The sequence below is a fragment of the Erythrolamprus reginae genome, chromosome 10, assembly GCF_031021105.1.
Source record: "Erythrolamprus reginae isolate rEryReg1 chromosome 10, rEryReg1.hap1, whole genome shotgun sequence".
Lineage (NCBI taxonomy): Eukaryota > Metazoa > Chordata > Lepidosauria > Squamata > Dipsadidae > Erythrolamprus > Erythrolamprus reginae.
This window is the reverse complement of record NC_091959.1, coordinates 4,916,038-4,942,672: the sequence shown is the minus strand read 5'-3', so window position 1 is coordinate 4,942,672 and position 26,635 is coordinate 4,916,038. Positions and strand designations below refer to the sequence as shown.

General features: G+C 42.8%; 1 protein-coding gene across 2 annotated transcripts in view; it reads right to left on the bottom strand.

Moving 5' to 3' along the window:
* PPCDC (phosphopantothenoylcysteine decarboxylase) overlaps positions 1–26,635 on the bottom strand; it is a 50,895-nt gene that overhangs the window by 1,935 nt on the left and 22,325 nt on the right. The window contains exon 7 of one of the 2 annotated variants that reach the window (XM_070762638.1): positions 4,794–5,160. The exons of the other annotated variant lie outside the window; for it this stretch is intronic. The gene's annotated coding sequence lies outside the window, so the exon portion shown is untranslated. Of the gene's footprint in view, positions 1–4,793; positions 5,161–26,635 lie in introns of those variants that run through there. 2 annotated transcript variants of the gene reach the window in all.

The window sequence follows — 26,635 nt, the reverse complement described above, 5'->3', positions numbered from 1 at the left end:
CAGCTTCCTTAAAGAGAAATGACCTCTTTTGTGCTCGCCGCCTTGGGCTGAATTAATTCCACTTTGGACTGAGGCTGAAATTTTACAAGGGAGGCTACCTGGCGCTCAGAAGTTTGCTTATTACTTTCTTAATTAAATTGATTAATGCAAGAAATTGAAATTAGAGAGGAACAGAGTTGCGAGAGGTTTTGGAGGTCTTTTAATCCTACTCCATGCTCAGGCAGGAAACCCTAGACTAGAGATGGCTAATGTCCAAAGATACTTCACCAGAAGAGCCCTTCACTCCTCCACTCGAAACAGAATCCCCTACGAGACTAGACTTTCAATCCTGGGCCTAGAAAGCCTAGAACTAAGACGCCTTAAACAAGATCTAAGTATTGCCCACAAGATCATCTGCTGCAACGTCCTGCCTGTCGGCGACTACTTCAGCTTCAACCACAACAACACAAGAGCACACAACAGATTTAAACTTAATATTAACCGCTCCAAACTTGACTGTAAAAAATATGACTTCAGTAACCGAGTTGTCGAAGCGTGGAACTCCATAGTGTCATCCCCAAACCCCCAACACTTTACCCTTAGATTATCCAGGGTTGACCTATCCAGATTCCTAAGAGGTCAGTATGGGGCGAGTACAAGTGCACTAGAGTGCCTTCCGTCCCCTGTCCTATTGCTCTCCCATATCTCCTATACCTTTCTTTTATTCCTATATTTCTTCTTCTATTCTTTCATTGATATGTTCTATTACTATACCTTCTTTTCTACTTATTTCTTAGATATATTTTACTATGAGTATCTCCTCTATAACCTTCATCATGTATTTTATTATGTATATATATATACATGTATACCCACTAAAACCCTCATTGTGTATTGGACAAAATAAATAAATAAACCTTTTTGTCACAGCGTGCTGAAAGCACATTTATTTATTGATTGATTGATTGATTTGATTTGATTTGTATGCCGCCCCTCTCCGCAGACTCGGGGCGGCTAACAACAATAAAACAACATGGAACAAATCTAATATTAAAAATGACTAAAAACCCTTATTAAAAACCAAACATACATACAAACATGCCATGCACAAATTGTATAGGCCTGAGAGGGGGAAGGAATATCTCAGTTCCCCCATGCCTGACGACAAAGGTGGGTTTTAAGGAGTTTACGAAAGGCAAGGAGGGTGGGAGCAATTCTAATCTCTGGGGGGAGCTGGTTCCAGAGGGTCGAGGCCACCACAGAGAAGGCTCTTCCCCTGGGTCCCGCCGATCGACATTGTTTGGTTGACGGGACCCGGAGAAGGCCCACTCTGTAGGACCTAATCAGTCGCTGGGATTCGTGCGGCAGAAGGCGGTTCCGGAGATATTCTGGTCCGATGCCATGAAGGGCTTTATAGGTCATAACCAACACTTTGAATTGTACATTGCACATAATGCACAGGATTTTTATGATCCTAAGTCCACCTATCTTAAAAGTCACCAGGGTTGATAAAGACTGTGAAATTATATGCCTTCTTTAACCACACTGTAGGTCAGAGACGTCCAGCTTTGGTAACTTTAAACCCTGTGTGGACCGACTCCAACTGAGAGTCTGAGTGGTGCAGTGGTTAGAGTGCAGCACTGCAGGCTACTTCGGCTAACTGCCAGCTGTAGTTCAGCAGTTCAAATCTCACCACCGTCTCAAGGTCGACTCAGCCTTCCATCTTTCTGAGGTGGGTCAAATGAGGACCCAGATTGTTGGGGGCAAGAGGCTGATTCTGTAAACTGCTTAGAGAGGGCTGTAAAAGCACTGTGAAGTGGTATATAAGTGCTATTGGTTCCTTCCTTCCTTCCTTCCTTCCTTCCTTTCCTTCCTTCCTTCCTTTCCTCTCCTCCCTCCCTCCCTCCCTTCCCAGTGGTTAGAACACAGCATTGCAGGCTAACTCTGCCCACTACCAGCAGTTCAATTTTCACGAAGTTCAACATTGACCCATCCTTCCAAGGTGGATCAAATGAGGACCCAGATTGTTGGGGGCAAGAGGCTGATTCTGTAAACTGCTTAGAGAGGGCTGTAAAAGCCCTGTGGAGTGGTATATAAGTGCTATTGGTTCCTTCCTTCCTTCCTTCCTTCCTTTCCTTCCTTCCTTTCCTCTCCTCCCTCCCTCCCTCCCTTCCCAGTGGTTAGAACACAGCATTGCAGGCTAACTCTGCCCACTGCCAGCAGGATCAAAGTTAACTCAGCCTTCCATCCTTCTCAGGTGGGTCAAATGAGGACCCAGATTGTTGGGGGCAAGAGGCTGATTCTGTAAACTGCTTAAGGAGGGCTGTAAAAGCATTATGAAGGGGTATATAAGTCTAAATGCTAAATGCTAACTCCTCGCTGGGGAATTCTGGGAGTTGAAGTCTACAATCCTTAGAGTTCCAGGATTGGACACTTCTGCATTGAGATAATTGCTTTTCCCTGAACTATAGCCGTTATTTAGGGACTTTATCTGTTCTACCTCCTCTCAAAGACCAAGATTCGGAAATATCGAGTTTTCAGACTGCTTTAAAAAAAAGATATATTTTTTTTCTAATCAGGGGAAGAAAGGTTGATGAATGCTCCTTTGCTGGACGTGTTTGGGCAAAACCTGGACAGCTGTCCCGTCAAGATAGCTTTGTTTTGCATTTTTGTTTATAATCGGACTTCTTTTAACTCTGTAACTTTAATTCTAACATTCTTTTGAGATAAGTCGGGCAACCTGAGGACAATTTTCAACTCAAGGTCATTCCAATGTTGGAAATGTCAGAAAATACCGGGTTAAATACTAATAACTAATAACTAAAGATCTAAGTGCCAAAGCCCACTGCAACAACATTGCTAAGAAGGCCTCAAGAGTTGTAAACCTAATCCTATGTAGCTTCTGCTCTGGAAATCTCACACTACTTACCAGAGCTTACAAAACTTTCACCAGACCCATCCTCGAATACAGCTCATCTGTTTGGAACCCATATCGCATCTCAGACATTAACACCCTTGAAAATGTCCAGAGATACTTCACAAGAAGAGCCCTTCATTCCTCCACTCGAAACAGAATACCCTACGAGACTAGACTTACAATCCTGGGTCTTGAAAGCTTAGAACTACGATGCCTTAAATATGATCTAAGTATTGCCCACAAGATCATATGTTGCAATGTCCTGCCTGTCAAAGACTACTTCAGCTTCAACCACAACAACACAAGAGCACACAACAGTTTCAAGCTTAATATTAACCGCTCCAAACTTGACTGTAAAAAATATGACTTCAGTAATCGGGTTGTTGAAGTGTGGAATTCATTACCGGACTCCGTAGTATCATCCCCTAACCCCCAACATTTTACCCTTAGACTATCCTTGACCTCTCCAGATTCTAAGAGGTCAGTAAGGGGCATACATAAGCACACTAGAGTGCCTTTCGTCCCCTGTCCTATAGTCTCTCCTATATCTCGTATTTCTTCTCTACTATATCCTCTATAACCTTCATTGTGTTTTATCGTATATTGGACTAAATAAATAAATAAATAAATAAATAAATTATATGTGGTGGACATGTGCTGAAGCCAAAATGTATTGGGAGTTTAATTCAAATATAGAAACATAGAAGATTGAGGGCAGAAAATGACCTCATGGTCCATCTAGTCTGCCCTTATACTATTTCCTGTATTTTATCTTAGGATGGATCTATGTTTATCCCAGGCATGTTTCAATTCAGTTACTGTGGATTGACCAACCACGTCTGCTGGACTTTTGTTCCAAGCATCTACGACTCTTTCGGTCAAATAATATTTTCTCACATTGCTTCTGATCTTTCCCCCAACTAACCTCAGACTGTGCCCCTTTGTTCTTGTGTTCACTTTCCTATTAAAAACACTTCCCTCCTGAACTTTATTTAACCCTTAATTTCTTTAAAATGCTGCCTCCAAGCAGGAAGGAAAAGGACCCCAAAGTGCTAGTCTAGAGGAAAGAAGGACTAGGGGTGATATTTTATTGTTTATTTTTATTTTTATTTATTTATTTTGTCAAGTATGAATTGGTAGTATACAAAGCTATAACAATGTTTACATACACAATACTAGTAAGAGAGAAACATTAGGACAGGGGATGGAAGGCACTCTGGTGCACTTATAGACGCCTATTACTGACCTCTTAGGAATCGGGAGAGGTCAACAGTTGATAGTCTTAGACCAGGGGTCCCCAAACTTGGCAACTTTAAGACTTGTGCACTTCAACTCAAAGCTATGCTGGCTGGAGAATTCTGGGAGTTGAAGTCCACAAGTCTTAAAGTTGCCAAGTTTGGGGACCCCTGGTCTAAGGATAAAGTTTTGGGGGTTAGGTGACGATACTACAGAGTCTGGTAGTGAGTTCCATGCATCAGCTATTTGGTTACTAAAGTCTAATTACTAATATTTGAGCAGGTCGACTTATTTTCCAAAGCAACCATATTTTCTATATGGATAGAAAAAAAAACAGATTACTGGCCTCAAACCAGGTTTTGAACCTGACGCAATAAAAAGAGATAGGCAAATATAATTGAAGAACGGTATTAGCTTTGGAACTGGATTTAATTGAGCCAATATGCTTTCATTACTTTTGGCTATTGATGTACCGGATGTGGTATCTTCACTCATGGTGGAGCCAAGGACAGAAAGACCTAAGGCAAAATTTTCTTGGAATTGTAGAGTGCCTCTGGGTGTTTCCAGTCCTCACTGAAGTAGTATGAGTTCACGAAACATATTCAAGACATCCTGGATTGGTTTGAGGGGTCTAACTTCTCTTTATTGCTCCCCCTAAAGACGTAACTTTTTTTGTCCAAAACACTAAACTTCCTGATGGCTCTCCTTTTGTCCTTGACGGTGATGTTTGCAACTAGTCAAAAACAGGCTTTCGTGACCTGCCAAAATCTAGTCAAAATAAGTCTTCCGTGACCTACAAATCTTGAACATAACAGAAACAACAGTCGGGATGTTTTGTCTCCGAGATATATTTTGAAGGACACACGGCCTGGGTTAGGAATGAGCAAAAATACATTTCGGAAGACCGCAACAGAAGTTAAGGCTACTTTGGCGAAGGGTTTTAATTCCTGAATCAGTGTTTCTCAACTTTGGCACATATATGGACTTCCAACTCCCAAATTTCCCCAGCCAGCTACGGTTGAGAGAGACTGCAAAAATAAAAAATAAAAACCAGCAATCACTACAGAAAAAAATGTCACGGGTAGAAATACACTCATTCTTATATTTTGAAGATGAAGATATAAACAGGAATGCAGTTGTGCGGGATCCTCTCATTCCTAAACTCCAAATAATTTTTGAACACGGTCTTGTCCTGCCGTGGTTTTGGGGGGAACTGTTGATCGTGGTGGTGGCAAGGTGGTTAGAAGGCAGTACTGTAGGTTAATTCTGCTGACTGCCAGCAGTTCAATCCTAACCGACTCAAGGTTGACTCAGCCTTCCAACATCAGGAAAACGAGGACCCAGCTGCCTCTATAAATCACTTAGAGAGGGCTGTAAAGCCTTATGAAGGGGCATAAAAATCTAAGTGATATTGTTAAGTGGGAAGGAGGGAAGAAGGGAAGGAAGGAAGGAAGGAAGGAAGGAAGGAAAGAAGGGCAGTGGTGATGGAGTGATAGAATGCAATATTAAAGGCTAGGGGACACGGTGGCTCAATGGCTAAGACGCAGATTGGACGTGGATTGTTGGAAACGATATGCTGACTCCGTAAACCGCTTAGAGAGGACTGTAAAGTACTGTGAAGCGGTATATAAGTCTAAGAGCTATTGCTATTGTGATTTGATCAAAGTGTATAAAATCATGCATGGTATAGAAAAGGTGGATAGAGAAAAAATATTTTCTCTGTCGCACAATACTAGGACGAGGGGGCCCTCCCTAAAGCTCACAGGTAAGAAAGCGAGGACAAATCAAGGGAAATATTTCTTCACCCAGAGGGTCCTTGGTTTATGGAATTCCCTTCCAGAAGAGGTCGTGACAGCTGTTAGCCTGGAGAGCTTCAAGGCAGGATTAGACAGATTCATGGATGCCAAGGGTATCGGTGGTGATTGAAACGGATGTCCAAGTGTTGCCTCTATGTTGGTTGAGGCAGGCAGGGTTCCCTTGGGTCCCATTTGTCGGGGGTCAAGGGAAAGGGAGGGTCTTGCCTTCTCTTTCTGCTCAAGATCCCCATGGGCAATTGGTGGGCCACTGTGGGACACAGAATGCTGGACTCCATGGGCTTTGGCCCGATTCAGCATGGCTCTTCTGATGTTTTTAAATCTGCACTTCCATTCTACTAGTTTTTCTAGTAGAATCCTATCACCCATTTCCTCCCATGTTGACTGTATGACTGTAACCTGTTGCTTATATCCTAAGATTTTTATTAATATTGCTTCTTCATTGCTTATTTGACCCCTACGACAATCATTAAGTGCCGTACCACATGATTCTTGACAAATGTATATTTTATTTTATGTACGCTGAGAGCATCTGCACCAAGACAAATTCCTTGTGTGTCCAATCACACTTGGCCAATAAAATTCTATTCTATTCTATTCTTTAAAATTGGAAGGTCATTTCTGCTCATCTTTGATGGACGAGAGGTGGCCAGCATCTATCCGGAAGCCAGCAAAGGTGAAGAGATTGTCAACCTCCAGCGACCAGAGAGGGAAGCTGTTCCATTATGGTGCCGTGCCAACGCAGCCTGCGCCATCGAAGGAAGGAACACGAATAAGCCCCTCGTGGCTATCAAGACATCCCCTGTCTCCGGCCAATGTCCTTAATCATGACGTGTTTTGGGGCAGCTCTGTTTGAAGAACACCTTGGCCCGGTTTGTCCTGTTCTTTTCGGTGTTGGAAAAGAGAACGTCCTGACTCTGAGAGATAACTGGCAAGATTTCACCCACCTCCAGGCGTTCTTTCATGCATATTAAAACCAGATGTTGGAGCCAGGAGATTCTGCCCCGTGGCTTGTGAAGGGCCCGTTCTGGGTTAATTTATTCTCTCTTGGAAAGCACTGTGCCTGATTGGGAAGTACATCACCTTCTCTCTTGTCAAGGCAGGGTGCAAAGACTTGGCAAGGGATGCCCAAATCCTAAACTGACGACAGGCAGGATAGCTACGTAGCTTCTGCTCTGGCAATCTCACACTACTTACCAGAGCTTACAAAATTTCCGCCAGACCCATCCTCGAATACAGCTCATCTGTTTGGAACAGATGAGCGAGTATAAGTGCACTAGAGTGCCTTCCGTCCCCTGTCCTATTGCTCTCCTATATCTCCTATAGAATAGAATAGAATTTGTATTGGCCAAGTGTGATTGGACACACAAGGAATTTGTCTTGGTGCATATGCTCTCAGCGTACATAAAATAAAATTTACATTTGTCAAGAATCATGTGGTACGACACTTAATGATTGTCACAGGGGTCAAATAAGCAATGAAGAAGCAATATTAATACAAATCTTAGGATATAAGCAACAAGTTACAGTCATACAGTCAACATGGGAGGAAATGGGTGAAAGGAATGATGAGAAAAACTAGTAGAATAGAAGTGCAGATTTTGTAGAAAGTCTGACAGTGTTGAGGGAATTATTTGTTTAGTAGAGTGATGGCGTTTGGGAAAAAACTGTTCTTGTGTCTGGTTGTCTTGGTGTGCAGTGCTCTGTAGCGACGTTTTGAGGGTAGGAGTTGAAACAATTCCTTTCTTCTATTCCTATATCTCTTCTTCTATTCTTTCATTGATATGTTCTATTACTATATCTCCTTTTCTATTCTTTCTTAGATATATTTTACTATGAGTATCTCCTCTATAACCTTCATCATGTATTTTACTATGTGTATATAGATATACCCACTAAAACCCTTATTGTGTATTGGACAAAATAAATAAATAAACCTTTTTGTCACAGCGTGCTGAAACCCTCATTAAATAAATAAATAAATAAATAAATAAATAAAATAAAATAAAATAAAATAAACCCATATTGCATCTCAGACATTAACACTCTTGAAAATGTCCAAAGATACTTCACCGGAAGAGCCCTTCACTCCTCCACTCGAAATAGAATACCCTACGAGACTAGACTTTCAATCCTAGAAAGCTTAGAACTAAGACGCCTTAAACAAGATCTAAGTATTGCCCACAAGATCATACGCTGCAACGTCCTGCCTGTCGGCGACTACTTCAGCTCCAACCACATCAACACAAGAGCACACAACAGATTTAAACTTAATATTAACCGCTCCAAACTTGACTGTAAAAAACATGACTTCAGCAACCAAGTTGTCGAAGCGTGGAACTCATTACCTGACTCAGTAGTGTCAACCCCTAACCCCCAACATTTTTCCCTTAGACTATCCACAATTGACCTCTCCAGGTTCCTTAGAGGTCAGTAAGGGGCGTGCATAAGTGCACCAGTGTGCCTTCTGTCCCCTGTCCAAGTGTCTCTCCTTATCTCATTTATCTTTTCTTCCTTTCAAATATGTTCACCTATACACATTTATATCTTTTCTTCTATTCTTTTATTATTACATATCTTTCTCTTCAATGTGTATTATGTATTGGACTAACTAGGTAGATAGATAGATAGATAGATAGATAGATAGATAGATAGATAGATAGATAGATAGATAGATAGATAGATAGATAGATAGATAGATTAGATAGATAGATAGATTAGATAGATAGATAGATTAGATAGATAGATAGATAGATAGATAGATTAGATAGATAGATAGATAGATAGATAGATAGATAGATAGATAGATAGATAGATAGATAGATAGATAAGATAGATAGATAAGATAGATAGATAGATAGATAGATAGATACAGATTGAGTTCATGAAGTCTTTCCTGATAGGTTTTATGCTTTAATGATATCCTGGCTACCTCCCAGCCAAGGAATGAGGTTTGCTTGACTCTGGACTGGGGATGGGGTAGAAAAAACCTGGTTCTGAACCATGCTTCTTATCACCAGGGACACAATTATGTGTTTGTGGCACTGGGGGCTGTATGCGTTCTTAAGGGAACCCCTTTGGGCATCATTACATGGAGGTCATGCCAAGGTCTCTTTAGAATCCAACCCTGGCAGAACAGCCCAGGAGACAGGGGTCCTTTAACCCTGTGTTTTCCCAACCTTCCCAATTTGAAGATGTGTGGACTTCAACTCCCAGAGTGTCCGAGCCAGCGTGGGAATTCAATGCTGGGAACTGAAGTCCATGTATCTTTAAGTTGCAACGGTTAAGGAACATTTAAGTATGGAGTTCAACTCCCAGAATTCATTCATTCATTCATTCATTCATTCATTCATTCATATTTTCCCTTCCTTCCTTCCTTCCTTCTTTCCTTCTTTCCTTCCTTCTTTTTCTCTCTTTCTCTCTTTCTTCCTTTTTCTTTTCTCTCTCTCTCTCTTTCTTTCCTTCTTTCCTTTTTCTTTCTTCCTTCCTCCCTGCTTCCTTCCTTCCTTTTGCTTTCTCTTTCTTTCTCTCTCTCTTTCTTCCTTTTTCTTTCTTTCTCTCTGTCTCTGTCTCTTTCTTCCTTCCTTCCTTTTTCTTTTTCTTTCTCTGTCTCTTTCTCTCTCTGAGTGTGTGTGTGTCTCTCTCTCTCTTTCTTTCTTTCTTTCCTTCCTTTTTCTTCCTTCTTTCCTCCCTGCTTCCTTCCTTCCTTTTTCTTTCTTTCTCTGTCTTTCTCTGTCTCTCCCTCTCTCTTTGTTTCTTTCTTTCTTTCCTTCCTTTTTCTTCCTTCCTTCCTCCCTGCTTCTTTCCTTCCTTTTCCTTTCTCTCTCTTTCTTTCTCTCTCTTTCTTGATTTCTTGCTTGGTTGCTTAAGGAAAAAAATCACAGGTGTTCAGCCTCCTGGTGTCCTGGTATTTTTATAGCACTTTTCACCAGGGATATGAGGCTTGTTGTGTCTTTCCTCCCCCTCTTTTTTCCTTATCAGCCATTTCCGTCTTATTAGCCGTTTCCGTTCCAACTGTAAACGCTGGATGGTTTTACTGCTTTAATTGTCAATAAAGGGCTTTCACCAGCAAACGGGGTGGGAACGCATTCCCAGAGGGCAATATAACAAGGCCAACGACATGTCAGCGGCCAGGCATTTACCTAGAAGCTCAGATCTCAGAACATTCTCTTTTCGGATGGAAGGGGGGAAAAAACATAAATAAACCAAGCCTTGCCAATTCTCCACCCAGGTGAGCTGAGGATACGATCGAAATTGCTCAATAAACAAAAGTATCTTTCTTGCGCTTCAGTGGGCCTGTTTCACACTCAAACTACACAACCGATATCCAGGGAGCAGGGCCGACAACAACAACAACCGTTTGGGTTGAGAGAGTTGCACAAAGATCTGTGTCACACCTTAATAATAGCAGGGAGAGATGTTGACATAGAAACATAGAAGATTGACAGCAGAAAAAGACCTCCTGGTCCATCTAGTCTGCCCTTATACTATTTCCTGTATTTGATCTTAGGGTGGATCTATGTTTATCCCAGGCATGTTTCAATTCAGTTCCTGTGGATTTACCCACCACGTCTGCTGGAAGTTTGTTCCAAGCATCTACTACTCTTTCAGTAAAATAATATTTTCTCACGTTGCTTTTGATCTTTCCCCCAACTAACCTCAGATTGTGCCCCCTTGTTCTTGTGTTCACTTTCCTATCAAAAACACTTCCCTCCTGAACCTTATTGAACCCTTTAACATATTTAAATGTTTTGATCATGTCCCCCCTTTTCCTTCTGTCCTCCAGACTATACAGATGGAGTTCATAGAAACATAGAAACATAGAAGACTGATGGCAGAAAAAGACCTCGTGGTCCATCTAGTCTGCCCTTATACTATTTCATGTACTTTATCTCACAATGGATATATGTTTATCCCAGGCATGTTTAAATTCAGTTACTGTGGATTTACCAACCACGTCTGCTGGAAGTTTGTTCCAAGGATCTACTACTCTTTCAGTGAAATAATATTTCCTCACGTTGCTTTTGATCTTTCCCCCAACTAACTTCAGATTGTGTCCCCTTGTTCTTGTGTTCACTTTCCTATTAAAAACACTTCCCTCCTGGACCTTATTTAACCCTTTGACATATTTAAATGTTTCGATCATGTCCCCCCTTTTCCTTCTGTCCTCCAGACTCTACAGATTGAGTTCATGAAGTCTTTCCTGATACGTTTTATGCTTAAGACCTTCCACCATTCTTGTAGCCCGTCTTTGGACCCGTTCAATTTTGTCAATCTCTTTTTGTAGGTGAGGTCTCCAGAACTGGACACAGTATTCCAAATGGGGTCTCACCAGCGCTCTATACAGCGGGATCACAATCTCCCTCTTCCTGCTTGTTATACCTCTAGCTATGCAGCCAAGCATTCTACTTGCTTTCCCTGTCTCTGTGTCTCTGTTGCTCGCTGTGTAGCCTATATAAGGGGTGGCTTTCTTTCCACTAATAAACCCGGGTGAAATGAATTCCGCTCGCGGCCCGTTAGGAGAAAACACCCGAGGTTGATGAAAAACAATAGTCAAAACAGGAGCCAAGCGTTCCCCAGGGCCAGCTTTTAAAGAGCTCCATATCCTTCTCTTGGCAAAACAAAACTTAGGTCCCTTGGGAGCTGCCTCTGCTGGGGGATAATAAGGACCATGATGAAATTCTTGTTCAGGCTTGCAGGAGGCTGAGTTTTGGTGGCGACACCTTCTTCCGCACTCTATTGGAGGGCTCGGTGGCAAATCAAGCCAGGATCAGCACAGAGCCACAAGCCAGGATCAGCACAGAGCCACAAGCCAAAGAGCACTGGTCTCCAACCAAACTGGTCATTTGTACAAGTCCCTTAACAGTTCTGTGATACTTCGCTTGCAGCTGTGAGGCAATTCACAGTCCTTCTTCTTTCACAAAGTGAAACACACTTTGCTCTGGTTTAGTTTCAAAGCGGGGGAAAATCAGCACACAAAAGGTCAAAGTCAGCAAGGCAGGCACGAAACACAACGATCAGATAATCCTCCACAATGGCCAAACCCACAGGCTGCTATTTATAGCAGCCTCACTAATGACCACAGCCCCACCCAACCACAGGTGGCCTCATTTTCTTTGATAATAATCTCTCAGTTGTTGTTGCCTATGCATCGCTCTCCGCATGCGTGGCTGTATCATTAACTCTTGTTCTGAATCCAAGGAGGAGCTAGATAATTGATCTCCTTCTGAGCTGTCTGCCCCACTCTCCTCCTCCCTGTCACTCATGTCTTCTTGGTCAGAGGAGCCTTCATCAGCAGATTCCACCAGGGGGGAGGGCAAAACAGGCCTGCAGCATGTGGATGTCTCCCCCACATCCACAGTCCTTGGGGCAGGAGCAGGGCCAGAGCTATCCACAACAACGCTCGGACAACGGACCTCCACTCTCATCTGGGAGTTCTTCCGGCTTACGGGAAGGAATTGTTTGGGGTTTTTTTCTCTAGTATTGCGTAGGGGAAGGATGTGGCAGAACCTGCGTCGGAATGAAAAGAGGAATCAGCCTAGAATCCCTACGTAGTCACAAGCCAACTGAGTTCAGCCTCCCTTCAATTCTTTTGACCCTTCGCTAACTTCCAAGCAGATGCTGACTTGTTACTTAATAAGTCACAAATAGAATAATTCATTAAAAGAAACTAAGAATTTCATCTGAGATAAAAAAAACAGTCGGAAGGGACCCTGGAGATCCAATGATAACTCTGAAAACATTGCAGAGTCGTCTGGCGGGACCCAGGGGAAGAGCCTTCTCTGTGGCGGCCCCGACCCTCTGGAATCAGCTCCCTCCAGAGATTAGAACTACCCCCACCCTCCTTGCTTTTCGTAAACTCCTTAAAACCCACCTCTGTCGTCAAGCGTGGGGGAACTGAGACATCTCCCCCTGCCTATGTAGTTTTAGTCCATGATATGACTGTATGCATGTTTTTTATATTGGGGTTCCTTGTTTTTAGATTTTTAAATGTACAAGTGTTGTTTTAGATTTTGAATTATTAGATTTGTCAATGTATATTGTTTTTGTCACTGCTGTGAGCCACCCCGAGTCTGCGGAGAGGGGCGGCATACAAATCTAATTAATAATAATAATAATAATAATAATAATAATAACAACAACAATAATAACAACAACAATAATAACAATAATAATAATAATAATAAATGAATAAGCTGTTAACTTGAAGACAATCTGCATTGTGGTCAATTTCAAAAACTTTTACTTTCTCCTACCATTGTATTGGCAGTTCTGTGTTAGCAAATACTTCAAAAGAAAAGGATTTAGGGGTAGTGATTTCTGACAGTCTCAAAATGGGTGAACAGTGAAGTCAGGCGGTAGGGAAAGCAAGTAGGATGCTTGGCTGCATAGCTAAAGGTATAACAAGCAGGAAGAGGGAGATTATGATCCCGCTATATAGAATGCTGGTGAGACCACATTTGGAGTACTGTGTTCAGTTCTGGAGACCTCACCTACAAAAAGAGATTGACAAAATTGAAGGGGTCCAAAGACGGGCTACAAGAAGGGTGGAAGGTCTTAAGCATAAAACGTATCAGGAAAGACTTCATGAACTCAACCTGTATAGTCTGGAGGACAGAAGGAAAAGGGGGGACATGATCGAAACATTGAAATATATTAAAGGGTTAAATAAGGTCCAGGAGGGAAGTGTTTTTAATAGGAAAGTGAACACAAGAACAAGGGGACACAATCTGAAGTTAGTTGGGGGAAAGATCAAAAGCAACGTGAGAAAATATTATTTTACTGAAAGAGTAGTAGATCCTTGGAACAAACTTCCAGCAGACGTGGTTGGTCAATCCACAGTAACTGAATTTAAACATGCCTGGGATAAACATAGATCCATCCTAAGATAAAATACAGAAAATAGTATAAGGGCAGACTAGATGGACCATGAGGTCTTTTTCTGCCGTCAGACTTCTATGTTTCTATGTTTCATTTCATGTTCACATTGACAGGTCTCAGCTTTGCAAATGACAGTCCACTAAAAAAAGTAAACACTTTTAAAACAACCACCCCCATCCCATCACCCCACCAATTCTGCTTACGTTTGATAAAAAAACCAAATAGCGGAACTAATGCAAAACAGCACAGGAAGAAAAGGCGTCAATTTTTTAAAGTTGACAGCGAAAGGTGTGAAAGTGGTGGTTGAAACTAGATTGGTGAAGATCAAACCTCCACTAGCAAATGTAGGAATTCACCCCTCTGGGGTGGGGGGTGGGGGGGCATTTTTAACAGAGGTTGCCCGGCTTATACAAGGAAGTGAAAATTATTGGTTTTGAGTCATTTCCCAAACGATACTCGAGTTCTCAAGCACTGCATCAAAGTCCCGTTAGAAGTTCTGTCACTTAGGCCAAAGCCAGAAAGAAGGCCCTATAGGCAGTCCTCGACATATAACATAATGTTATGTTGTTAAGAGAGACGTTTCTTAATTTTACGGTCTTTTTTCACCGCAAGTTGTTATGTGAATCACTGCAGTTGTTAGGTTCGACGCACAATTTCTCCATTGAGATTTTGCTTGGCAGGAGATCACCAAAGTGGATCGTGTGATCCTGGGACCCTTGCAACGGTCATAAACACGAGTTAGTTGCCATGCGTCTGGATTTTGGCCATTGGCCATGGGGACGCTGCAATGGTCGCAAGTGTGAGAAATGGTCACGGGTCACTTTTTCCATTGTAACTTGGAATGGTCACTAAACAAATCATTGAAACCGTTGCAAGACAAGGACTTATTATTTTTAAAGCAGGAACACCTTCAGCAAAATGGGTGGGACACAAGTTTGGCAAACAAACCAACAAACCAATAAGTAAATAGCCTGACATCTTATTGCATTGCTCTTCTTCTCCTTCTCCCTTTTCTTCTTCTTCTTCTTCTTCTTCTTCTTCTTCTTCTTCTTCTTCTTCTTCTTCTTCTTCTCCTCCTCCTCTTCCTCCTCCTCCTCCCTTTTCTTCTTCTTCTTCTTCTCCTCCTTCTCCCTTTTCTTCTTCTCCTTCTTTTCCTTCTTCTTCTTCTTCTTCTTCTTCTCCCCTTTATTCTTCTTCTCCTTCTCCTTCTTCCTTTTCTTCTTCTTCTCCTCCTCCTCCTCTTCCTCCTTCTCCCTTTTCTTCTTCTTCTTTTCTTCTTCTTCTCCCTTTTATTATTCTTCTCCTTCTCCTTTTCCTTCTTCTCCTTCTCCCTTTTCTTCTTCTTCTCCTCCCTTTTCTTCTTCTTCTCCTCCTCCTCCCTTTTCTTCTTCTTCTTTTCTTCTTCTTCTCCCTTTTATTATTCTTCTCCTTTTCCTTCTTCTCCTTCTCCCTTTTCTTCTTCTTCTTCTCCTCCCTTTTCTTCTTCTTCTCCTCCTCCTCCCTTTTCTTCTTCTTCTTTTCTTCTTCTTCTCCCTTTTATTATTCTTCTCCTTCTCCTTTTCCTTCTTCTCCTTCTCCCTTTTCTTCTTCTTCTTTTCTTCCTCTTCTCCCTTTTATTATTCTTCTCCTTCTCCTTTTCCTTCTTCTCCTTCTCCCTTTTCTTCTTCTTCTCCTTCTCCTCCTCCTCTTCCTCCTTCTCCCTTTTCTTCTTCTTCTTTTCTTCTTCTTCTCCCTTTTATTATTCTTCTCCTTCTCCTTTTCCTTCTTCTCCTTCTCCCTTTTCTTCTTCTCCTCCTCCTCCCTTTACTTCTTCTTCTCCTCCTCCTCCCTTTTCTTCTTCTTCTTCTCCTCCTCCTCCCTTTTCTTCTTCTCCCTTTTATTATTCTTCTCCTTCTCCTTTTCCTTCTTCTCCTTCTCCCTTTTCTTCTTCTTCTCCTTCTCCTCCTCCTCTTCCTCCTTCTCCCTTTTCTTCTTCTTCTTTTCTTCTTCTCCCTTTTATTATTCTTCTCCTTCTCCTTTTCCTTCTTCTCCTTCTCCCTTTTCTTCTTCTCCTCCTCCTCCCTTTTCTTCTTCTTCTCCTCCTCCTCCCTTTTCTTCTTCTTCTTCTCCTCCTCCTCCCTTTTCTTCTTCTCCCTTTTATTATTCTTCTCCTTCTCCTTTTCCTTCTTCTCCTTCTCCCTTTTCTTCTTCTCCTCCTCCTCCTCCCTTTTCTTCTTCTTCTTCTCCTTCTCCTCCTCCTCCCTTTTCTCCTTCTCCTTCTCCTCCTTTTCCTCCTCCTTCTCCCTTTTCTTCTTCTTCTTCTCCTCCTCCTCCCTTTTCTTCTTCTTCTCCCCTTTATTATTCTTCTCCTTCTCCTTTTCCTTCTTCTCCTTCTCCCTTTTCTTCTTCTCCTCCTCCTCCTCCCTTTTCTTCTTCTTCTCCTCCTCCTCCTCTTCCTCCTTCTCCCTTTTCTTCTTCTTCTTCTCCTCCTCCTCCTCCTCCTCCCTTTTCTCCTTCTCCTTCTCCTCCTCTTCTTCCTTCTCCTCCTTTTTTTTAATCCGGTTCCAAGCCAGGAGAAAGACCTCTGGAAACAAAACGGAGGCCGACTGGCTGCAAGGAGAGAAGGTTTATGGATGAGCAGAAGCAAACTACAGCATGCAGTTCTGGGGCAGCTGAAAAATCTGCAGAGTGAGCAGATGGATCTTTGTATGGGTTTCCAGGCCTTTTAAGTTTGAACTGTTCTTGGGAATTGTGTCAGGAAGGGGCCTTTGTCAGGGGTGGGTTATACTTACCTTCCCTACTGATTCGCAAATCATGATGTGCAAAAGACCCAGTTTTCAGTTAGGGGATTCGGTGAGAAATCCAGGATAATTTTGAGCCCATTGCCTGAAACCCACCATTTGTAGACCGGAAAGTGAACCAATAAAAAAAACTTGACGCGTCAAAACAATCCTAACATCCATCATTAGCCAGCAAAACTTTGGATACAAACAAATACAGTGGAACCCCGACATAAGAGCTGCTCTACTTAAGAGCAACTCGAGATAAGAGCTGGGAGGGGAGAGATATTTTTGTTCTACTTACAAGCCCAAATTCGAGATACAAGCGCCAAGGAGCTGTCTCCTGAAGCCAAACGCTAACTTCCGCGTTCGGCTTCAGGAGACAGCTGCGAAGCGGCGCGCGTGTTTTAAAAGGTTGCAGCCGGCCTGGGGGGCTCGGGGGGTGCTTGCAGCTTTCTTTCTTGCTCTTTTTCTTTCTCTCTTTTACCTTCCCTTCCTCTATTTCTTCTTTTCTTTCTCCTTCCCACCTTCTTCCCTCCCTCCCTTCACTCATTCCTCTCTTACTCTCCCCTTTCATAAGTTTCCTTGCTTCCTTCCTCTGTTCCTGTCCCTTCCCTCTTTCCTTCCTTCCTTCCCACCCTCCGTCCATTCATTCACCCATTCCTCTCTTGATCGCTTAAAGCCGGTCCCTGGTGCAAAAAGGGTTGGGGACCTCTGTCCTACAGGATTGGGTGGCAGAGAAGTTGAACATATGTAAATTTAAAAGTTTAAGAAAGTTTACAAGTTAAGTGAAAGAAACTTCATTATTCATTTATATGTACATGTACATTTCTTCATTAAAAACATGTCTTTCTGCATAATTTAGACTAACTTTGTGAGTTTTTTGAGGGCTGGAACCAATTAAAATTATTTACATTAATTCCTATGGGGAAAAGTCGTTCGAGATAAGAGCTGCTCGACTTAAGAGCCCAGGTCCGGAACGAATTAAACTCGTATCTCAAGGTACCACTGTATAGGAAATCCCCATTCTTGCCTAGCTAGGGGGTATAATAACTCTCTTCACTTTTAACAGCCCATTCCTTGACGATTAAAAGTTGCCAAATTTCCCAACGGAAAATTTAATAATAGATAAAATATATAATTGTGTGGAAATGGACGAAATTACTAACTCAATGAAGGGAAATAAAATCAACAAATAAAAAAAAAACAAGGCAAAAATGGCATGAATGGATTCAAAAGAGAATATAGAAATAATATAATAACAGGCAACAGCACAATTGAAATGAAAGACAGATACCTTGTAAACATTTTTTATTTAATATTCAGGAATTGTAATAAATATTAGACAACAAATGTATAAGAAATAATGCATGCTAATGGATGTAGTAGGTTAAAAAATAATGTAACTCACTAACAAAGAAGGTTTGTGATCTGTAAAAACAGAACAAAATGTGATCTGAATTTTCTTCAGTGTGAAAATATAATAAAGAAACTTTATTTTTTTAAAAAAAGTTGCCAAATTCTGTTGAGGGGGGGGGGGGCTGTCAGGAAGAATTTCAACAATGCTGGCCGGTTGTTAGCCAAGTTGCGTTATATTAACCCTGCCTGCTAAGCCAAGGTCATCATACTGCAAATTCGGAGGAGAGGGGGAGGAGAGATTTGAGTTTCGGATGAGATTAGGGCTGGGGGGGGCACTTCTCTGTTTTTCCCTCCCCCCTGTTTTAAAAGTTTTGAAAGACTTCTAAGGGGCCGGCCTTTACTGCAAAGCAATGCAAAACGTTTGCTTGGGGCAGCCCGGTGGTGTTGAAACCCTCTCTACGGGCTCCGAGAAAAGAAGATCGGTTCTCGCTGATTAGGAGAACAAAGCAGAGGAGGCCAAGCCACCCGCTGAAACTGATTGACAGATTAGCCGACGGCAGTAAATTAACCTGGGGGAATTTATGAAATAGAGCATAAATATCCCCCAATCGGGACAGACAGAGCAGGCAACGCAGCCAATCCGCCTCTCCGCCCTCCCTTCTTTTTGCAGCTCAATTAGGATCACCAGGTTGTCCTTGACTTGTGACCTCAGTGGAGGTCGAGGCCGCTAAGCGAGATGTCTGTTAGATCAAGAAAATATTATTTTACTGAAAGAGTAGTAGAGGCTTGGAACAAACTTCCAGCAGACGTGGCTGGTAAATCCACAGGAACTGAATTGAAACATGCCTGGGATAAACGCATATCCATCCTAAGATAAAATGCAGGAAATAGTATAAGGGCAGGCTAGATGGACCATGGAGTCTTTTTTCTGCCGTCAAAGGGGCCAAAATCTGAAGGTTAATTGGGGAAAAGGTCAGAAGCAGCATGAGAAAATATTGTTTTACTGAAAGAGTAGTAGAGGCTTGCAACAAACTTCCAGCAGACGTGGCTAGTAAATCCACAGTGAATTTAAAGAAGCCTGGGATAAACATAGATCCATCCTAAGATAAAATACAGGAAATATTTATTTTTATTTTTATTTTTATTTATTTATTTTGTCCAATATACAATGAGGGTTTTAGTGGGTATATATCTATATACACATAGTAAATATATGATGAAGGTTATAGAGGAGATACTCATAGTAAAATATATCTAAGAAAGAATAGAAAAGAAGGTATAGTAATAGAACATGAATAGAAGAAGAGATATAGGAATAGAAGAAGAGATATAGGAATAGAAGAAAGGTATAGGAGATATAGGAGAGCAATAGGACAGGGGACGGAAGGCACTCTAGTGCACTTGTATGGATATGGATATGGATATGGATATGGATATGGATATGGATATGGATATGGGCAGGCTAGATGGACCATGAGGTCTCTTTCTGCCGTCAATCTTCTATGTTTCTACAATTAAGGAAGTTCTGCCCAAATTCCCCAAAAGCTCCTCCGGTTGGAATAAGAAGACTACTGCTAGACAATACACCAGGGCTAAGTTCTCACATGCCATCATTCCTGACCACAAAGCCAAAATTGCCCCGTAGTAAACACATCCAGCTGATCAAAGCACCACAAGCCAACACAAGCAAGTTTGTGCCTGCAGGATTGTATTGCAGCTCAACTCTGGCCTTTTTGCAAATCAATGGGATTCTTTCTCTCAACACCTGCTTTTCCTTTCCTCCCTATTCTTGCAGGAGGACGTCCCCTGCCTTTTAAACACTGCAGGGAAGTGTCTGTTGGATAAAGAACCCAGAGGGAGAGCCCGAGGCCGAGTCTCGGGGATTCTACAAGCCGTAACCTGTCTGAGCTGCAGGATGCAACTTGCCCAGTTACCATAGAGAGAGAGAAAAAACCACACCCTTCTGGCTAGCACTTCTAGTCCCGACTATCTCCAGCAAACAGCCCCTGGCAGTCGGAAGAAAATCCTGTGCACCTCCACCATTTTCAATCTCCCAATATACTGTGTGTTTCCAAGCAAATACATGGGGCTACTTTCTGAAAAGTGTTCGGAAACTTCAGACTGTGCAGAATGTGGCCGCGAGAGCCATCGTGGGGATTATTATTATTATTATTATTATTATTATTATTATTATTATTTATTGGATTTGAATGCCGCCCCTCTCCGTAGACTCGGGGCGGCTAACAACAATAGTACAAAACATCATGTAAATCCAATACTAAAAACTGATACTAAAACAATTAAAAAACCCTTACTTGTAAAACCAAACATACATACAAACAAACATACCATACATAAATTGTAAAGGCCTAGGGGGAAAGAATATCTCAGTTCCCCCATGCCTGACAGCAGAAATGGGTTTTAAGGAGCTTACGAAAGGCGAGGAGGGTGGGGGCAATTCTAATCTCCGGGGGGAGTTGGTTCCAGAGGGCCGGGGCCGCCACAGAGAAGGCTCTTCCCCTGGGTCCCGCCAAGCGGCATTGTTTTGTTGACGGGACCCGGAGAAGGCCCACTCTGTGGGACCTAACCGGTCGCTGGGATTCGTGCGGCAGAAGGCGGTCTCGTAGATACCAGTCTTCCTAGATTCGCCCACGTTTCTGCAACATTCCATGGCCTGCATTGGCTGCCGATCAGTTTCCGGTCACAATTCAAAGTGTTGGTTATGACCTTTAAAGCCCTGCATGGCATTGGACCAGAGTACCTCCGGAACCGCCTGCTACAGCACGAATCCCAGCGACCGATAAGGTCCCACAGAGTTGGCCTTCTCTGGGTCCCGTCGACCAAACAATGTCGTTTGGCGGGCCCCAGGGGAAGAGCCTTCTCTGTGGCAGCCTCGGCCCTCTGGAATCAACTCCCCCCAGAGATTAGAACTGCCCCCACACTCCTTGTCTTTCGTAAATTACTCAAGACCCATCTATACCGTCAGGCATGGGGGAGTTGAGACACATTTCCCCCAGGCTTTTTTATATTTATGTTTGGGTATGTATATGTTGTTTGCTTTTTTAAATATGATAGGGTTTTATGTGCTTTTTAATATTAGATTTGTTTTCGCTGGAATATTGTTTTTATTATTGTTGTGAGCCGCCCCGAGTCTTCGGAGAGGGGGGGGCATACAAATCTAATAAATTGAATTGAATTGAATTGAAAGGTGGATCACTCATTTTTGCTGGGGTCATCTACGGCAGTGGTTCTCAACCTAAGGGTTGGAACCCCCTTGAGGGTCGAATGACTGTTTCACAGGGGTCATCTTAGACCAGTGTGTGCCACAGGTGGCCACAGGTGGCATACGGAGCCATATCTGCTGGCACGCAAGCCGTTGCCCTAGCTCAGCTCCAACATGCATGTGTGCCGGCCACCTACTTTTTGGCTCGCGCAGAGGCTCTGGGAGGGCGTTTTTGGCTTCCAGAGAGCATCCAGAGGGATGGGGAAGAGACAGGTTACAAGCGGTGTGCCACAAGGGTCTGTTCTGGGTCCTATTCTTTTTAATATGTTTGTGAGTGACATAGGGGAAGTTTTGGTAGGGAAGGCTTGCCTATTTGCCGATGACTCTAAAGTGTGCAATAGGGTTGATATTCCTGGAGGCGTCTGTAATATGGCAAAGGATTTAGCTTTACTAGATAAGTGGTCAAAGCAATGGAAAATGCAGTTTCATGTTTCCAAATGTAAAATAATGCACTTGGGGAAAAGGAATCCTCAATCTGAGTATCGTATTGGCAATTCTGTGTTAGCAAAAACTTCAGAAGAGAAGGATTTAGGGGTAGTTATTTCTGACGGTTTCGCAGGGATCACCTTAGACCAGTGATGGCAAATTTATGGCACGTGGAGCCATATTTGCTGGCATGCAAGCCATTGCCCTAGCTCAGCTCCAACGTGCATGTGTGTGCCGGCCAGCTGATTTTTGGCTTGCATAGAGGCTCTGGGAGGGCGCTTTTGGCTTCCAGAGAGCCTCCAAGGAGATGGGGGAGGGCGTTTTTACCCTCCCTGACTCCAGGGAAGCCTTTGGAGCCTGGGGAGGGTGAAACACGAACCTCCTGGGCCCACCAGAAGTTGGGAAAGAAGTCAATTCTGCCCACCCAGAAGTTGGCAGTCAATTTTAAGAGCTGATAATCGAGGCAACTGTCTCTTCGCTCCTCAGTTATAGAGATCCTATCGAAGGGCAAATTTCCCCAGAAATCTGAAGTGATTTTCAGATAAACGAGCATGTGGGCTATGAATCACTGCTTTGGCTAAAAACAGAAACGTATCAGCAATGATCGGGTTAACAGATATAAAAGGTTGTGGTTTGAAAGAAGGAGAAGATTTCAGACAACGTTGGACTTTGCAATATCTTAGGAAGAGACCAACTCATTCCGCTTATATAACGCTTTGAGAAACATATTTTGTCATAGGCTTCCACGGAACTCGAGAGAAGAACTTCGGAGCCACAACAGGAAGTTAAAACAGAATAAATTTAAAACAAGAAACAACACCCCAGGCCCATCCAATAAGCAGAAAACCTTGAAGGTGTTTTAGCCTTCTTCAACTTCCTGATTTCATCACAAAGCGTAGCGTGTGTGGCTATAATAATACGATTGTTGCCGTTACTATTGCAGATTGTTAATATTGTCACCTCTGGTATTATTTCAGCAGACTTTTTTAGACAAGGGGGGAAAAGGCCTCCAACAATGGGCTGTTTTGTCCTTGTCTAAAAAGTCTACTAAAATAACACCAGAGTTGGACAATATTAATAATCTGAAATAATAACAGCACCAATCGTATTATTATGGCTAGTTGCACATTCTGACAGACGATGAGACCAGAGCTGGCATTTTTGTCTAACATGGTGTTTCCCAACCTAGGCAACTTGAAGATATCTGGACTTCAACTCCCAGAATTCCCCAGCCAGCATTCGCTGGCTGGGGAATTCTGGGAGTTGAAGTCCAAATATCTTCAAGGTGCTAAAGTTGGGAAACACTGGTCTAACAATTGACTTTTTCCCAGAGGACCCAGGATAGGCAGAAGTTATTTATTTATTTAATTCGAATTTTTTTAAAAAAATGCCGCCATTCTTCTTAAGACTCAGGGTGGCTTACAACATGTTAGCTATAGCACTTTTTAACAGAGCCAGCATATTTCTCCCACAATCCGGGTCCTCATTTGACCCACCTTGGAAGGATGGAAGGCTGAGTCAACCTTGAGACGGCGATGAGATTTGAACTGCTGACCTGCAGATCTAGCAGTCAGCTTTAGTGGCCTGTAGTACTGCACTCTACCCACTGCCTCACCTCGGTCCTTATTGTTTAACAATATTTATTATTAAATATTTAATCATTATTAATAATATTTAATAATATTAAATATATCCTCGCTGGATGTAAGCTCTTCTGAGTATCTCCGGAACCGCCTGTTACTGCACAAATCCCAGCGGCCAATAAGGTCCCACAGAGTTGGACTTCTACGTGTCCCGTCGACAAAACAATGTCGTTTGGTGGGCCCCAGGGGAAGAGCCTTCTCTGTGGCGGCCCCGGCCCTCTGGAATCAACTCCCCCCGGAGATAAGAACTGCTCCCACCCTCCTTGTCTTTCGTAAATTACTCAAGACCCACCTATATCGCCAGGCATGGGGGAACAGAGACACCTCCCTAGGCTTTTATATTTTATGATTGGTATGTATGTATTGTTTGGTTTTAAATGAGGGGTTTTATATGTGTTTCTTTTTAATATTAGATTTGTTCCTTGACATTGTTTGTACTATTGTTGTGAGCTGCCCCGAGTCTTCGGAGAGGGGCAGCATACAAATCTAATAAATAATAATAATAAATAATAATAAAGCTGCCTTTGGCAACTGACTGATGATGATGAAGTTTTCAATGCCGATGGTGTTCAAGGGGTGGGCTGGATGTTTTGGGATTGCTACATTTATTGGTGCTATTTTTAATCTAAATTATTATTATCATCATTGCGCAATAGCCTGCTTTTCTATACCTTTTTCAGGAATCAAGGAAGGACAAAGAAAGGTAAATTCGATAAGAACTGGTTCTACTATTAAGTGGAGGAAAGATAAGCGCAGCTCCTGTATTGTATGGACTCAATAAATTAATTTAATTATACATAACCCAAGAGCACCTTCAGATCTACTAGCAAGTCTAACTGATTAAGAATGATATTTATAAGAGACAACAATATTATTTCAGAAAGGAAGGGAAGAAAAGAAGGAGGGAGGGAGGGAGGGAGGGAGGGAGGGAGGGAGGAAGGAAGGAAGGAAGGAAGGAAGGAAGGAAGGAAGGAAGGAAGGAAGGAAGGAAGGAAGGAAGGAAGGAAGGAAGGATCAGGAAAGACTTAATGAACTCAATCTGTATAGTCTGGAGGACAGAAGGAAAAGGGGGGACATGATCGAAACATTTAAATATGTTAAAGGGTTAAATAAGGTCCAGGAGGGAAGTGTTTTTAATAGGAAAGTGAACACAAAAACAAGGGGACACAATCTGAAGTTAGTTGGGGGAAAGATCAAAAGCAACATGAGAAAATAGTATTTTACTGAAAGAGTAGTAGATCCTTGGAACAAACTTCCAGCAGACGTGGTTGGTAAATCCACAATAACTGAATTTAAGCATGCCTGGGATAAACATATATCCATCCTAAGATAAAATACAGGAAATAGTATAAGGGCAGACTAGATGGATCATGAGGTCTTTTTCTGCCGTCAGTCTTCTATGTTTCTATGTTTCTAAGTAAGTAAGTAAGCAAGTAAGTAAGCACGGAAGGAAGGAAGGAAGGAAAAGAAGGAAGATAGAGACAGAGGAAGGGAAGGAGGGAGGGAGGAATGGGGGAAAGGAAGATGAAGGAGGAGAGGGAGAGAAGGAAGGAAGGAAGGGCGGAAGGAAGGAAAGAAGGAAGGAAGGAAGGAAGGAAGGAAGGAAGGAAGGAAGGAAGGAAGGAAGGAAGGAAGGAAGGAAGGAAGGAAATATTGATCGAGATGCCTCCCACATTCAGTTGCTATCGATTACCTTAACCAATGTTCCAATCCAACATTTCTCAACCTTGGAACTGGAAAATGTGTGGACTTCAACTCCAGAATTCCCCAGCCACGTTTTCTAAGGAATTCTGGGAGTTGAAGTCCACAAGTCTTCAAGCCGCCAAGGTTGGACATCCCTGGTCCAGAAGTCGCATCAGTGCCTTGAGGTACCACCACTTTCCCCTATCTATCCGAGGTTTACAACCAACCTAGGCAAAGGAAGGGTGCTCGAAAGACAGCAGGGCAAGGAAGACTTCACCCAGCTGCCACTTCTTTCTGTGGATGTTTTGTTAGAATTCTGGGCTGGGGAAATAAACGGTGACATTGGTTGAAAACAGAAAGGCGGGAGATTAGATTAGATTAGATTTATTGAATTTATATGCCGCCCCTCTCCGCAGACTCGGGGCAGCTCACAACAATGGCAAAAACAGTACATATTGACAAATCCAATACCCACCAATCCAATTACAATTTTAAGTTAAGAAATTCATAAAAACAACCCCAATATATATAAAGAACAAGCACACAATCAATCGAACACCAAAACAACATGGGCAAGGGGGAGATGTTTCAGTTCCCCCATGCCTGACGGCAGAGGTGGGTTTTAAGGAGTTTACGAAAGGCAAGGAGGGTGGGGGCAATCCTAATCTCAGGGGGGAGCTGGTTCCAGAGGGTCGGGGCCGCCACAGAGAAGGCTCTTCCCCTGGGTCCCGCCAGACGACATTGTTTAGTCGACGGGACCCGGAGAAGGCCAACTCTGTGGGACCTAACCGGTCGCTGGGATTTGTGCGGCAGTAGGCGGTCCCGAAGATATTCTGGTCCGGTGCCATGAAGGGCTTTATAGGTCATAACCAACACGTTGAATTGTGACCGGAAACTGACCACCAACCAATGCAGACTGCGGAGTGTTGGAGTAATATGGGCATACTCAGAGAAGGCAGAACAGAACATCAACAAGAGCAAAGGGAGTGTAAGTTTGGCTTGGCAAGTCTGAACAAAGGAATGACAGAGTCACCAGAAGCAACGAAGCCAATAAATCAAGGTGGGGCAGAGGAGGGGGCTGGATGGATCCATTTCTTCCTCACCCGTTCACTGTCCTGCCCTGAAGAGGAAATACCCAGGTATGAGAGGTTGCAAACTGGACGTGTAGACAAGGCTGTTCTTTTAAGCCGCTTGACTTATGGAACAACGGTGACAGATGTCTTGGGGCTACAAGATCAAAGGGCCATTGTGTTGAACCTCTCGGCAAAACCGGGCCTTGTCCTTTGCTCAAACCCACAGGAATGTGAACAGCCCCCATCATTTTGACATGGGCTGATCAACCGCAGAACCCAATTCTTTAAAATTAAAGGCCAATCAGGGTGTCATTTCCAGCAAATAAGGAAGTAACAATGGGATGATGTCCCCACCCTGCCTCGATCAGCCAATAAGTCCACCTGCTATTGTTTGAATGGTCACAGATTAATGTCACACTTCTCCAAAATAAAGCTATAGAAGGCAGGTTGTACGTAGCATTGGCCAATCACATTTAGTTTCTTGGAACTTGTGCCAGAACTACCATCTACCAGTGGCAAAGAACTGGTGGGATCATAATCCCGAAAAGTGGTCGAAAATGAGCAAGCAAAACTATTGTGGGA